Below are 13,246 nucleotides of genomic sequence, written 5' to 3' on the forward strand. Positions count from 1 at the left end.
AATAACAATTTCAGAAAGGTTCATAAAAATCTATATGCCAAAAAGGTACACATATCTGCGATAGTCAAGACCTTTAAGACGAATTCCCACTTAAATGTAATCCTTTATCAACTTTGGCAATTACTCAATCCTGAGAACCTGCAATGGTTATACTGTCCCTTTGTGAGTGGTGGTGGGAAGGACATCCAGTAAAGCAGGGGAAACTGGACATAAGCACAGTGTGTGTGCCAGTAGCAGTTAAACTAAGGCATATTATTACCTGATTATTTTCCTTTTACCTGATTCATGGGCATGATGATAACCAACAGAGTGTGTTTTACTTCTAGTATTTGAAAAAATGTTGTAAGCATTCAATTTTTAAACAGGATGAGGAGCTTTTGATAAGGTTCCTCATAACAGGCTCACTCAGAAGGTCAGGAGGCATGGGATCCAGGGCATGGCTTTAAAGTAATAGGTGGGAAGTTCAAGGGAGATATCAGAGGGAGGTTTTTTACCCAGAGAGTGGTTGGGGCATGGAATGCGCTGCCTGGGGTGGTGGTGCAGGCAGGTACATTGGTCAAATTCAAGAGATAGCTAGATAAGCATATGGAGGAATTTAAAATAGAGTAATATGTGGGAGGAAAGGGTTAGATAGTCTTAGGCATGGTTTAAAGGTCAGCACAACATTGTGGGCCGAAGGGCCTGTTTTGTGCTGTACTTTCTATGGTTCAATGGAAACTTGGCTGTGTCGATTCGGAATTGGCTTGCCCATAGAAGACAGAGGAGAGGAGAGAAGATCCACTGGGAGATGGGCCTAAGGTAAGGAGAGAAAGGAAAAAAAGGAATAGAAAGGAGGAGCAGCACCTCATTTTCCATCTTGGAACCTTGCAGCCTAATGGCATGAACATTGAATTCTCCCACTTTAAGTAATCCCACCACCCCCTCCATAACCACTCCCCCGCCCCCAAACTTGCTTCTTCCTGTCTTTCTTTTTTCTAGCTTTCTTTTTCCTCTGTCTCCTTACCTTTGACCCATCCCCCAGTGGATCTGCTCTCCCCTCCTCCCCTGCACCTGCCTATCACTATCTCTTACCTGCATCTACCCATCACCTTCTTGTGCCCACACCACCTCCCCTCTTTTGTCCACCTATCACTGCTCTGCTTTCCCCTCCTATATATTGGGCTTCCCCTTTTCGCGTCTTCAGTCCTGAAGAAGGGTCCTGACCCGAAACGTTGACCACCTGCTCTTCTCCATGGATGCCGCCTGACCTGCTAAATTCTTCCAGCATCATAGAGTTATTCCTCTTTAAATACCCTGATGATCTAGTCTCCAGAGCTCTCTGGGGTAGAGAATTGAAGAGATTCACCACCTTCTGCAAGAAGAGTCAGAATGATTATTATGATTATGATAAGAATTCTTGGGCAGACAGAAATTCCACTCTTTTGCATTTTCTTGGAAGGTTATGTTCACAATAACTGGGGGCGTAATTTTCAGTAGTTTGAAATTTCTACACATCTGCTTCTCCTGGTATCTCTGAATAGCACTCACACATGGCCCTGCATCTTTCTGCTCAATTGTTGTTTCTTTCTTTCAAAGAGCTTAGGGTGCATAACAAGAAGGGTGCCAAAACAGACCGATTGAGATTGAGTATTGGCTGCTGGGAGAAATATCTTGATAATAGAGTTAGTAAACATTTTTCGAAGGAAGGAACCCAAAATAAACAAGAATGAAAAATGAATGAAGCATAATAATTGCTTTGGGAATTAACATCTTTAAAGTAGACCAATGCTTCAAATAAGATAAATGAAGGCTTTAAAGCCATTTCTATTGAACTGTTAATATGTAATAGACATAAAGACTGTCTGAGTGGTTTCAATATTCTTTAAAGCAGGATTAAGGGAGTAATAAATGATCCATCTGTTAATTCAAAGGGGTTTTGTATAAATTATTGGGATGGGTGAATCAGGATATCGCTGGAATTACTAACTGTCCTGCCAAATCTCTTCCTGCAAGTAGTGTGTGACCCTTTCAATCAACTTTCTTACCTTTCCCCTGGTTTTCATATTTTAATTAGGGACACTCATGTCTTCCGGCTTCATTCAAATACAGGCCTATCAATATGGCCAGCTTGCAACACACCGTTATAATGTGGGGTCTTCTTCTGAGATATTTTGTTAGGTTCTCTAGCCCAATCTCTGCTTCAGTAGCTGAGGTTGTTCTATAAAGTTATTTTTTAATTTATTTTTGAGATCTGCCAGCCCTAATTGCCTTTGAGAATGTAGTAGTTTGTTACCTTCTCGAACCACTGCTGTCGTCCAGGTGAAGGTATTCCAACAGTGCTTATAAATAGGGGTTCCAGGTTTTGCACACAGTGATGATGAAATTTGTAGATGATACACACCACAGCTACTGTGTGCCAGCAGTGGATGGAATGAATGCTTAGCATGTTTAATGGAGTGCCAATCAAGTCGGCTGCTTTGTCCTGGATGGCATTGATTTTCTACAAAGTTGTTGGCAGTACACTCATCAAGGCAAGTGGAAAGTATTCTACTATTTTCCTGACTTGTGCCTTGTAGATAGTAGAAAGGCCTTGGAGTGTCAGAACGTGGGGTACCAGCTGCAGAATACCATGCCTCTGATAGGCTCTTGTAGCCAGAGTATTTATGTGGTTAATCCAGTTGAATCTCTGGTGATCTCAGGATATTGCCTGTGAAGGATCCGGCGATTGTAATGGCATTGAATGCAGGGGTAGGTGATTAGACTCTGTCTTATTGGAGATGGTCAGCATTTGATGCTTTAGTCGCATGAATATTATCCCCCACATATCAGTCCATGCCTGAGTATTGTCTCGGTCTTGCTGCATGCAGGCATGGACTGCTTCATTTGGTGAAGAGTTGCAAATGGATCTGAACATCCCACACAGTTCAGGCAATGCACAGCACTGACTGCCCCCAAAGTTCAGACAATGGATAACACATAATCCACATATTACACACAATGTATAGCACAAACCACCTCCACAGGTCGGGCGATGCACAATACTATAGACCCACAGTTCAAGCTACATACAGCGTGAACACCATCAACAGTTCAGGCAAGATGTAGTAGCACTAATATCTCCTATAGGCAAACAATGCATAATATGAGCGTTCTTCTCACTGGAAACACCAGAATTTATTGTCCATCCCTAACTGCACCTGAATCAAAGAAATGGTTGGGGGTGGTGGTGGGGGTGCATGGTGTGGGTGGTGGGGTATGGTGCTATGGTGGTGTTCAGGAATCACATATGAGCCAAATTACATAAGGATGGTCAGATCTCCTCCCCTGAAGAATATTAATGAAACAGATAGATTTTTACGACAATCTTGTGGTTTCATGGCTATCATTAGTGAAACTAGCTTTTTTTACCCCTTATTTCCAAATTTTATTGAATGCCATGGTGACATTTGAATTTGTGGCCCTGAGTCACTGACCTGGACCTCTTGTTGCAAGTCCAGTAATTTAACTATTACAAAAGCACACCCATGTCCTCAACAACACATCACCAATTCCAAAATTTGCAGGGTGTGGCTGGGTGACATGGAAGTTGGAATATTCTCACAGCATCACAGAACAGTTACAGCATGAAGAACTCATTCTGACTTTTAAGTCCATACCTGTTCTGTATAAGAGCAATCCATCTGCTCCCAATCTCCACCCTCATCCCAAAACCCTGCAATTTTTTTCCTTACAGATACTTATCTTGCTCAATTTTGATTGCCAAAATTGGATCTGCCTCTGCAACTAATCTTCGCTGTATCATCTAGCCCCTTGTTGTGTACATTAAAATTGCTCATTTCACTTTTTGTCTTCTGGTTCCTCATTCTAAGTCTATGACTTCTTGACCACTTCATCAATGGAAACAGTTTCTCCATCTACTCTGCCTGTACGTTTCATGATTTTAAATATTTCCATCAGATCTTCCTGCAACCTCCTCTAAAAAGAACAACCCCTGCTTCTCTGGTCTATCATTCCTGAATTCGCTTGAGAAATCTTTTCTGTGCCCTCTCTAAACTCTTGACATCCTTTCTAGAACTCGGCGCCCAGAACTGTACACAATACTCTAAGCAGAATCACGATAAATCCTTTTTTCTAGAATCAGATACAGAATCACATTTATCATCACTGACATATGTCGTGAAATTTGTTGATTTGCGGCAGCAGTACAGTGCAAAGACAGAAAAATCTATAAATTATAAAAATAAATAGTGCAAAAAGGAAGGAATAATGAGGTAGTATTCATGGGTTCATGGACCATTCAGAAATCTGATGATGGATGGGAAGAAGCTGTTCCTAAATTGCTGAGTTTGGGTCTTTAGGCTCCTGTACCTCTTCCCTGGTGATAGTAACGAGAAGAGGGCATGTCCCAGATGGTGAGGGTCCTTAGTGATGGATGTCACCTTCTTGAGGCACCGCTTCCTGAAGATGTCCTTGCTGGTGGGGAGGGTTGTGCCCGTGATGGAGCTGGCCGAGTCTATAACCCTCTGCAGCCTCTTGCGATCCTATGCATTGGAGTCTCCATACCAGGCTGTGAATGCAACCAGTCAGAATGCTCTCCACTTTACATCTATAGAAATTTGTAAGAGTCTTTGGTGACATACCAAATCTCCTCAAACTTCGAATGAAGTAGAACCGCTAGTGCGCCTTCTTTGTGATTGCATCAATGTATTGGGCCTAGGATAGACCCTCCGAGATATTGAAACCCAGGAACTTGAAGCTACTCACCCTTTCTTCTGCTGACCCCTCAATGGGGACTGGTGTTTGTTCTCCCGACTCCTCCTTCCTGAAGTCCACAATCAGTTCCTTAGTCTTGCTGACGTTGAGGCGAGGTTGTTGTCGTGACACCACTCAACTGGCTGATTTATCTCACTCCTGTACGCCTCCTTGTCACTATCTGAGATTCTTCCAACAACAGTGGTGTCATTGGCGAATTTATAGATGGTGTTTGAGCTGTGCTTAGCCACACAGTCATGAGTGTAGGGAGAGTAGAGCGGTGGGCTAAGCACGCATCCTTGAGGTGTGCCTGTGTTGATAGTCAGCGAGGAGGAGATGTTATTGCCAATCCGCACTGACTCTGGTCTCCTGATAAGGAAGTCAAGGATCCAATAGCAGAGGGAGGTACAGAGGCCCAGGTTTTGAAGCTTGTTGATTAGTACTGGGGGGATGATGGTGTTGAACGCTGAGCTGTAATCGATAAACAGAAGCCTGACGTATGTTTTGCAGTTGTCTAGGTGCTCCAAAGCACAGTGGAGAGCCAGTGAGGTTGTGTCTGCTGTAATCCTGTTGTGGCGGTAGGCAAATTGCAGCGGGTCCAGGTCCTTGCTCAGGCAGAAGTTCATTCCAGCCATAACCAACCTCTTGAAGCACTTCATTAGCGTAGATGTGAGTGCTACCGAGCAATAGTCATTGAGGCAGCTCACACTGCTCTTCTTAGGCACCTGAATGATTGCTGCCCTTTTGAAACAGGTGGGAAACTCAGACCACAGCAGTGAGAGGTTGAAGATGTCCTTGAACACTCCAGCCAGTTGGTCAGCACAGGTTTTCAGTACCTGGCCAGGTACACCGTTGGAGCCTGACGCCTTGCGAGGGTTCGCCTTCTTGAAGGATGTTCAGACATTGGCCTCTGAGACAGAGATCACAGGGTTGCTGGATGCTGTGGGAAATCGCACAGGTGTAGTGTTATCCCCTGTCTCAAAGTGTGCATAAAAGTCATTGAGCTCATCAGGGAGTGAAGCATCACTGCCATTGATGCTGTTAGACTTCACCTTATAGGAAGTAATAGCATGCATACTATGCCACAGCTGTCATGCATCCGATACTGTCTCTAGCTTCACTCAGAATTGCCTTTTCCCTCTCACAATGGCCTTCCGTAGGTCTAAGGGTTTATCATCATTTCATTGCTCTTATACTCTATGCCTCTATTTATAAAGACAAGGAACCCATATGCTCTATTCACCTCTCTAGTCAGTTTTAACAAACTAAACACACATACCCCCAGGTTTCTCTGCTCTTGTGCTCACTTTAGAAGTGCATCCTTTAGTTTAATTTCCGCTCCTCATTCTCCCTCTTGAAGTGTAGCAGTTTATATTTCTCAGCATTAAATTTCATCTGCTCATACCATCAGTCTGATTTTATATCCTACCATCTACCTGACAGTCTACTACACCACTAAGTTTTGTGTTATCTGCATATTTGGAAACTGTGCCCTGTACACCCAAGACCAACTCACTTATTTTAAGAAAAAGTGGTTCTGAGACAGACCTTTGGGGAATGCACTGTACATTCCCACCCAGTCTGAAAAATAATCTTCCCCTACTACTCTGTTTCCAGGTACTAAGGCAATTTTTTACCCATAAGAGCTGCTAGCCTTCTACATCTCTTACTAATCAATTTTTGGTCCATTCAGAATCTCAATTACTTTATCCTTTCCTGACATTTTCTTCCTTAGTGAGTTAAAGTATTCATTTGGTACCTCAGTCATGCCCTCTGTCTTGTCAGTAAATTTCTAGTTTGGTCTCAGGTCAGCCTCACTTCTCCTCTTACACTGTTTCCCTGCTCATATACCTAAAGGATACTTTTGAATTCCTTTTATATTTGCTGTTAACATTTTCTCATGCTCTCTGTTTGTCTCTTTTACTTCCTTTCTTTACTTTCACTAAACTTTCCGTAGTCAGCCAAGTTCTCACACGCATTAATAATCTGGCACCTGTCATTGGTTTTTGTTTGCTGCTTTATTTCACTCTATTTCTTTTTGGTCACTCATGGAGTTCTGGCTTTAAGTTCATTACTCTTAGAGTCATAAAGTCATACTGTACGGATCCAGGCCCTTTGGACTGTAATGTCTGCAGTGACCATCAAACACTCATTTACATCAATCCTACGCTCATACCACATTAATTCTTCCCACATTCCATCAACTCCCCCCATATTCTACCACTCACCTACACCCCAGGGGCAATTTACACTGGCTGATTAACCTGCCAATCTACATATCTTTGGGATGTGGGAGGAAACATGTGGGTGCACCCACAGAAAACCTATGCAGTCACAGGGAGAACATGCAAACTCCATACAGAAAATATCGAAGGTCAAGATCAAACCTGTGTTGCTAGAGCTTCTCCTTCATGGAAACCTATCTAGATTGTAGCTGAAACATTTCCACTTTAAAGATCTCTTATTATACAGTTACAGTTTTGCCTGCTATTTTTTGCCTGATTCCAATTCACCTGGCCAGAACTGTTCTCATCCCATTGAAACTGATTCTTCTCCTATTGACTATTTTTATCTTGAGGAGTCTGTATCATTTCCCACATCTACGCTAAATCTTAAGATACTATAGTTGCTGTTTCTTAGTTGTTAATAATTTAATCTGAAGAGATAGTGCAAATGGGTACAAATCATATTCTATGGCTTTTCTTGAGAAATTCTGTGATCTTCTGATGAAGTAGAAGCAGATCACACAAAGTCAACAGAATTCTGATCCCCAAAAATAAGATGGTCAAGAGTTCATTAACTTCAGAATTTGTTGCAATATGTCAATAAATACAATGTGGCTTAGGAAATGTCCAGATCTGATTGTTGTGTATTAGTATACCTTGAGATAGCTCTTGTCTCCCAATATTTCCCATCCTGCATAATGAACATCCCATGACTTCACTTTCATTTAATTCATGCTCTCTCTTTTCCTCTCTTATTTCTTCATATAATATATGGTTTCACCTGTAAACGAAGGAATATGTACAGTGTGAAAATGTCAAATATAGAACACTGTCAGTAACCTCTTTAGCAGTCAGTAGCCAGTCATTTTTCATTTTGTATACCACTAAGACTCCTGCAATCAATTAGTAGTGCAATCAGAATAATGGTCCATACAGAGAGAATCATGCTTATCATCACAAAGCACTTGAACTTTAAAGCTTGAAAGCACATTCTATTAAAATGAACTTTGTGGTTTGGTGAATAGACAAAGCGGGCATGATTGACAGAAACTCTAGGGAATGGAAAAGAATGCCTCTCTCTGTTGCTGGATGTTGGAGTAATGGTAATGCAGTGTTCCTGCTGATCATATTAACAACAAATGGAATAATTATTGAAGATTGCTGTTGTAAGAAGTACAGAGTAGCTCAGTCTAGAATCTGAAAGCATGCCACCAACATAGATACAAAGTGATGTGGTCACCTTTGAAATCAGCATGCCACTTTAAATATCCTCCAGACTTTCCACACAGAGCTGTTTCTTACTGAATTTAAATCTACTTGTCTGACTTGTGTATAAACAAAAATAACATGTACAGATTCTGTTCATTTCAGAACCACCAGAACTGTTGAAGTGATAAAAAGGACAATATTAATTCCACAATGTTAGGTGGGAGAGGGTTATGCAGGGGTGGCAGGACACTATTTAACTATTTTCACAGAATTCCTTGTAATCCAGGGAAATTTATGATATGCTCCCTCACTGCTCTTCCCCCAACATACAGCTCCCCCTCTATGGTGATCACCAATCTTTTCCTGCCCAACTGCTGACTGCTCTCTCTGCATACTGCAATCAAAAATAACTTCAGTCCTTTCCTCAAGCACTAATTGCTGCCTCTCCATGGCCATTCTAATGTCTGCAGATCTTTCTCAATAATCCCTGGCTATGGTATCCTGTCCTAGTTTTTCCCCACTCAACTATTGGTCAATGTCTCAATTTTACCAATTGAAATGTAAGAAAGAAGTCATCAATGTTCCTGTCATAAAACTTATAAAGAAATTTGCATTTTCAAACTTACTTGATTATAGCAAAGGTGTGCAAAACTCAATACCAGTGCTTTTGAGTTCTCCACACCCTTTATGCATTTCCATAAACATCAGGCCAATAAATTGGACTAAGCCACTTTACTGTGAATGCATAGGTTGAATGGATGTAAAGTGAAAGAATTTTTAGCATGGAAATATGCAACTTCATGTTGAGTGGGTACAATTTGTGATGTTTTCTCAAGACTCCTCAGCCTCTGGGGATGAGGTGGTATGGGACAGGGGTGGGGGAGAACCATGAGGGCCATACCCTCCCTTATGTTTACTATATTCCAGCTATTCAAAATAAGCAAGTAGGTGGAAAGGCACACTGTGTGAAGGTTACAAACAGTTCACAGAAAGAGATTCATAGGTTGAATGAGTGCACAAAATAGTTGGCAAATGAATGTGATGTGGGAAAGTGTGAAGTTGTGTACCTTGGAAGGAAGAAGGGTAAAATGGATTATTAGTTAAGTGGACAATGACAACAAAAAGCTGTAGCATAAAGGGATTTGGGATCCTCATGTATGAAACACAGAAAATTAGCATATAGGTGCAGCAGGTAATTGAGAAAGCTAATGAAATGCTGGCTTTCATTTCAAAGGGGTTTTAGTATAAAAGTAAGGAAGTCTAATTAAAATTACATGAAACACTGGTGAGGCCACATCTAGGATACTATATGCAGTCTTGATCTCTTTACTTATAAAGGGATATGATTCGAGGCTGAACAGGTTGGATTTATATTCATTGCAGTTTAGAAGGATGTCAGGATGAGAGGAAACATATTAAGCCGGCTAAGAATTTTATTAATAAATTCTAGGAGAATGGTTCCTTTGTAGGGGAGTTTAGGACCAAAGGGCAGAATCTTCGAATTAGGGGTCATCCAGTTAAGACAGGAATGAGGAAGAATTTCTTCTCTCAAATTTTTGTGAGTCTTTGGAATTCCTGGCCCAGAAAGTTGTGAGAGAGAATTAATTAATATATTCAAAGCTGAGAGACGTAGACTTTTAATCAGTAAGAGAATCAAGGATTATGGGAAGGGAGCAGAAAAACAGACAAGAAAAGTTGGATCAGCCATGATCTTATTGAATGAAAGAGAAGGATCAGGGGCTCAATCTTATGGAAAATAAAGGTTCATATACATCTGATAACAAACATTTCAGATACACCTCAAAGCTTTAGCCACTGATGGATTAAAAGAGATAAGATGTAAATGTTATATTGCTTGCTATTCTGATACTGCATTCACTCCCCTCCATGGACTCTGTCCATACTTCTCACTGCATCGGTAAAGCAACCAACATAATCAAAGACCCCACCTACCCCGGACATTCTTTCTTCTCTCCCATTCCATCAGACAGAAGATACAAAAGCCTGAAAACACATACCACCAGGCTCAAGGACAGCTTCTAACCCGCAGTTATTACTACAATAAGATGGACTCTTGACCTCACAATCTACCTTGCATCTTATTGTCTACCTGCACTGCACTTTCTCTGTAACTGTAACACTTTATTCTGCATTCTGTTGTTGTTTTCCCTCGTACTACCTTAATGCACCGTTGTAATGAAATCATCTGCATGGATGGCATGCAAAACAAAGTTTTTCAATGTAACTCGGTACATGTGACAATAATAAACTAATTCACCAGTTTGTATTTGGGATATGAATGTTTGGTATTGGTATTGGTATTGGTTTATTATTGTCACTTGTACCGAGGTACGGTGAAAAACTTGTATTGCATACGGATCGTGCAGGTCAATTCATTACACAGTGCAGTTACACTGAGTTAGTACAGAGTGCATTGATGTAGGCTTGAGATCGTATAATCAACGTTGATATCGATTATATTCTCCTCTGTGACACATCTTGTTTCTTCCAGACTCACATTCATCCATTGCAAACTATATCATTAAACGACTTGGAACACACCTTAAAATCCACGGGAGAGTGCACAAGAAGCAATCTTCAGGCCTAACAGGATAGAATTGAAGTGCACATGACACTGTTCATCAGGCCCAAATATCACAAACGACTGAAACTGCAGTCACTAAACAAACATCAGTAGGCAACCTTCTGGCAAAGAGGAGTCAAAGATTGTGCAATTGGGAAGGGTTATTTTAGGCAGAGGGTGACTGGGGAGGGCAGGGATCTGCATCATTGGGAGAGGGGAGTGACAACAGAATTGGGGTGGAGGGGGTGGAATGGGAGGAGAGGGAGTGGTGCTGGCATCTTATTCAAGTAAGTTTATTGTAAACTCTTGTGTTGTTCATTCTGGTGTATGTTGACCACATGTAGACTTGGTTTCCCTGCAGAAAGCTAGCCTAGCTACATTCATAATGACCCAATAGTGTGGAATGAGCTAAAAAATGGTTGTTCGACATGTTAGGTTTTGGGTGCTGGTCTTTTTGTGTGTGAATACAAATATGCTGTACATTCATTAAGGTAATGCCCTTTGGCCATGTAATGATCTAATGCTTGGTTAGTAGGCAATTTACCATCGGATGAATGTCGACTGCAGGATCACAATGATGGAATTAGAACTCTTACATAACTCAAATCATGTGCTATGCCAAAACTAGCATTTTTTTTTCAAACTGCACCTATCCGTGGTTACAGTTCCTTCTAGCTATAAGGAATGTTGGCATTATCAATTGGCCTAGTAGTTTGATTACCCAAGCAAACAACATTATTTTTATTTAATGATGAGCCATTACAATCTAGAAGAAAATCAATTATTCTCTTCTTTGTATTGCAATTCCAGCATTGATTTTCAAATTTATTGTCACTTGTTTTCTGTTGATAGTCTTCTCTTTTTCAGATTTATAACTGACTGGACAACTTGACAGTAATGGTTGCTAGCCACTGATTACTTATTTTACCAGGTTGTAGTCTTGGTCCTGAACTATGATGAACAATCACAAGCTTATTCTGATGGCCAGGAAACAATTGTGTCAGTAATTAATGTGATTATATTAAAGGGCTTCCCTTCATTCAGATGGTGCTGAGGAGATTTCATATATTTAAAACTAAGAAAGGACAGGACCATTAAAAAAAATCAGATGGTATACAATAGTTAAGTGATCTGGAGTGAGGGGCTAGAGATGTAAAATTAAATGTGAGATATTTAAGGAAAACAGCAGGAAAATCTTTTTGCAACCATCTAGAAAATTGGGGCCCCGTTACCCTATGGTACTTTTAGAAAAAGAGCAGTTAAGTTCGGTTGTCATGGGCTACGTTTATCCCTCAATTAACAAAAGGTTAAAAAAAATATTTATTTATTTAACCTTGACATTTATTTATTTAATGTTTTTGGGTGATTGCTGTGTACAAATTGACTGCTACTTTTTATCCAATAGAAGTGACTACGTTTCAAAGGTAAGCAGAAGAGTCAACCTGATGAGAAATCTGGAATTGGGATGAACACACACTTGGGATCATGGCATCATTTCTCAACTGTGGATCTTGGAAAATGAATTCATAGCATGGAATAGTTGCAATGGTTTTTGCCTTCAGCTATTATTATCAATATATTCATTTTGTCTTTGAAACAGAACTGCAAAATTGAGGCAATTATTTTATCACCAGCAGCAACATATTTTACATGCCAGCTGTCTAAATTGTAGATTTAACATGAGCTGGTGGGAACAGGAGTGCTGATCTGGAGTCAACAAAACCATTGATATGAACAGAGGGAAGAGTAAAATTACAATTCCATGGATTAAAATTGTATTTATATCATTCTTCTGAACATCCAAGGGCCTGGACTGACAATCCAGAGACCAAAATTCAAAGTTCAAACATCACCAGAACAATGGTGGAATTTAAATTTAGTTAGTGCAATAGGTTTAGATGGGGCAGAATTTGTTAGGTGCATACAGGAAGGATTCCTGACACAGTATGTAGACAGGCCAACTAGAGGAGAGGCCATGCTGCATCTGGTACTAGGAAATGAACCTGGTCAACTGACAGACCTCTCAGTGGGCAAGCATTTTGGAGATAGTGAGCACGACTCCCTGAACTTTAGCATAGCCGTGGACAAGGATAGGAGCAGACATTATGGGAAAGTATTCAATTGCAGGAGGGAAAATTATGAAGGAATTAGGTAGGAACTTGGGAGCATAAACTGGGAACAGATGTTCTGTGGTAAATGCACCGCAGAAATGTGGAGGTTGTTTCGGGACCACTTACATGGGGTTCTAGATAGGTTTGTCCCTCTGAGACAAGGAAAGGATGGTAGGGTGAAGGAACCATGGTTAACAAGAGAGGTGGAAGGTTTAGTCAAGAGGAAGAAGGAAGCACATTTAAGGTATAGGAGGCAAATATCAGACAGGGCTCTTGAGCGTTATAAGGTAGTGAGGAAGGAGCTTAAGAAGGGACTTAGGAGAGCTAGAAGGGGACAGGAGAAGGCCTTGGCAAGTAGAGTTAAGAAAAACCCCATGTATATGAGG

The sequence above is a fragment of the Pristis pectinata genome, chromosome 7, assembly GCF_009764475.1.
Source record: "Pristis pectinata isolate sPriPec2 chromosome 7, sPriPec2.1.pri, whole genome shotgun sequence".
Taxonomy (NCBI): Eukaryota; Metazoa; Chordata; class Chondrichthyes; order Rhinopristiformes; family Pristidae; genus Pristis; species Pristis pectinata.